The 3,358-nt window shown below is 38.6% G+C and overlaps 2 protein-coding genes across 2 annotated transcripts in view; one reads left to right on the forward strand and one right to left on the reverse strand.

The window, feature by feature from the left end:
• The window catches only part of PICK1 (protein interacting with PRKCA 1), a 624,859-nt gene that overhangs the window by 240,358 nt on the left and 381,143 nt on the right, over positions 1–3,358 (reverse strand). The window lies entirely within an intron of this gene.
• Positions 1–3,358, forward strand: part of IPPK (inositol-pentakisphosphate 2-kinase) — a 77,927-nt gene that overhangs the window by 50,987 nt on the left and 23,582 nt on the right. The window lies entirely within an intron of this gene.

A 3,358-nucleotide genomic window follows, 5' to 3' on the forward strand; every position in this document is an offset into this window, starting at 1 on the left:
TCTATAGATTTGCTATTCTAATTCAGTGTTCTCCCCAGCCCCTTTTAGCTGGGCGCACCACCCATCACTTTTCAGTAACCACCCGGCTGTTTTTATGTGGCTACTGAAGAGTTGGGTCACAATACAGGGGCTTCCACCCACCTACAATTACTTCCCACCCGGCTCCAAAAAATTCCTGGGATGAGCATTGTAATTTATTTCAGGAAAATGGTGTACAGAAAAGTAATTAAAGGGTGACAGGAACAGTAACCCTTCAGGAATCCTGAGTGATTATTAGTCCTAAACTTTTTATGGTCCTGATATCTCCACTCACCCCCAAGTCCACTATTTACTTTGACAAAATCATTTTCCTTCTCATTTTCCATTTTTGGTTGTTCTGACCAACCAAACACTGTTGAGGGCGCTGTGCCCAGGGCAAAATCATTCTTCATTTGTAGGTCAGAAACTGGCGGGGTACATAATTGAAATCCCTTCTTGTGATGTACATTTTCTAATGAAAGAAAAAGCCTAAATATGACATAGCAGAAGTTCACAAAAACAAATAAAATAGTAAGGATTGGTTTAGGATAGGCCCAGAATATTCCCCTAAACCTGTTAGCAGGATTTACCCAGAATAACCATGACGGTGTCAAATCATCTTTAAAATTTGCAGCGTGTTCCTTGATTATTTGATATTTGTTTCCATTGGTATTTCCCTACCATCGCGGCTAAACATATTTGGTGGTAAGATTCTTTAGCATCTCGATCCAGAATATGCATACATACCTTTTCTTACACCGCTTCACTGTCACTTTATACATACTTTCTGGTCACCCAAATAAATACCCCATCTCAGTGTTTGTTCTCCAAAGGGGATCACATTGGGAATTTTGCACCACCTGTCAGTTTCAGGCCTGTTACCCACAACATGGGTCTTTCCATATTCATAAGTCCTTTCTGGCTGTGCATCTAACATACCCATTTTGCATTTCTTACTCATCCTCCCCTCTCCTACTTTTGGAATGATCTCCCCTTTTTCCCCAGAATGTATTAATAACTAAATCAGCTTTTCACTGATTAACCTTCCATTTATCAAACAGGTGCTTAAATGTAAATATATAAATATATCATTTTGAAGGGGTGAAGTCTTGGTGAGTAGATATATTTGACTACTTGTCCAAGATTATGGCATAAACAGGTAAGGCAGGAAGGAAAGTTGCTGCAAAGGCTGTAATTCCAAGAGCTATCCAACTAACTGCTGACAAATGCTTTTTTGTGTCATGTTTATTATTTCACACTTATGTTCGTGTGTGATCCAAGACCATGGCTGCCTATTTTTCCACTGCCACTACTCTAACACAACCCGGTGGTCCCTTTATCACATATGCCCGTGGTCTTTCTCTGTTTTAATGCCTTTGGCACAATACTCCTGTTGCAGTAGTCTGGAAGGGCAAGAGTGGAAGCTGATAATATAGCTCCTTTCAGAGCTTCCATAGCCTTGACATGATCTTTTGAGAAATGGAAGTGTTCCTCTTTAATAAATTATTAATAAAGAGGTGTTTAAGATCCACTTTCAGCGGTACCCCACTTAACCCCAGAAAACTTGTGTCTGCCATCTACTATCCTATTTACTGTCCCTTTGCGGACCGCCAGCTTCACCCTGCTTTGTGTTTAAGCCACTCCTCAGTAAGTCATCTACAAAACACTTTTCCTGATTCTACAGATTGTCTTTCTTCATTCTTGTTCTTAAAGGGATGTACAATACAATTACAAACAACAATGCATCAACAAATTAGAGACAACAGAGGAAACAAACTGCATCTGATATTAAATCAGTATTGTCAAATATAACATCTTAGCAAGATTATTACTATTGATTCAACACAAACGCTTGAGATCTCATACATCATTACACCAGAACCATTCTCACAACTAGCTAGATATAAACAAAACTCTACACAACAAAAATACAACCATCTCAATTTTTACACATACGTGTCCTAATTTTAGGTTGGCGCAAAAGACATATGCACTTTATTCATCATATTTCAGTGCTTTCAGCCACCAGCTTTATATTTGTTTGTAAAGTCTACTGATGTATGTGTTTATCTACCCTGGGGATAATACTAAAGTGTTTTTTTACATGGGCCACTTCTGTTTCTCAAGTGTTTGTTGTTCAATCTTTTTTCACCCTGTCTGTGTCCGCACTGAACCCCGTACCTGTGTAATTAGCATATGCAAATTACACAGGTACACTCAATAAACAGACGGACACAGGCATACACCTTGTCACCAATGTGCTCACAAATAAACAGAGCAGATGTGATTCTCTTCAATCATACTTCTGCACAGAATATCACCAAACATATTATCATATTCTGACTAAGCAGACAGAAAATCTAAAAACCTTTGGGTATGACCGGTTACAGAGCTGATATTAGTCTAATATGTGGCTGCAGTGCCTAGTGCATCCTGAACTCCCAGGGCCATTTACACCGCCATAGGTCATGTTACTGCCTTTCCCAAACAACCCCCAACCTCACACACAGGGACACAATACACACATATAAACATCTCACACATGTACTAATCTCCTTACAAGTGAGGTCCAAGTGATGGAGCTTGTGACTCACCAAACCAGACAATGTAACCATGTGTAGCAGAACCCTGCTAAGCGAAGTAGGCTTACCTGTGGGTTGCTAAGCTAACTTAGTGTTCCAAACGCTCTAATGCAGTTACTGAGGCTCCAAATAATATTAAGAAAATTGTATCTATTTTTTAAATAAACGTGAGCCCCCAGGTAATAATTTACTTTTTCATTGTTCATATTGACACTTTGGTGAATAGACACATAAAAGGAACACTACTGTATGTTCAGGATGTTCACCCTCCACAATGCAGCAAGTTCTCTTTCTATGACAAATCATTTTCCTTCTCAGGAGGATCATTTACATACTACTAATATATATATAATATATAAATATAATAAACACACTGCTGACACTTTGAAGAATAGTTTACCAATTTTTCGGAGCTTTCTTAGAGCTTGTCTTTCTCCCTGAATACGCCCCTGTCTCACCCCTTCATTATTACAAGTGCTTGTGTGCACTGAATCCAAAGTTCTTATCTTATTATTGTGAACTTACTAGTTGCTACAGCTATTGAACTCTTAGCTTGTTCCCAGATTGTGGTAGACCCATACCTCTCCTTACTGCATTTACCTTCACTTGTTTCCTAGATGAGAGATAATTTGTTCTTCCCTGACCAAACTTTTTTTTGTGTAGCCTGTTCTGTGTTGGTATGGTTATTTGTTCATTGTGTTACATGTACTTATTTACACAATGCATGCTTTGTTGAATCTTTTATAAATGTATAGTGA

This window comes from Pyxicephalus adspersus, chromosome 8, assembly GCF_032062135.1.
Source record: "Pyxicephalus adspersus chromosome 8, UCB_Pads_2.0, whole genome shotgun sequence".
Lineage (NCBI taxonomy): Eukaryota > Metazoa > Chordata > Amphibia > Anura > Pyxicephalidae > Pyxicephalus > Pyxicephalus adspersus.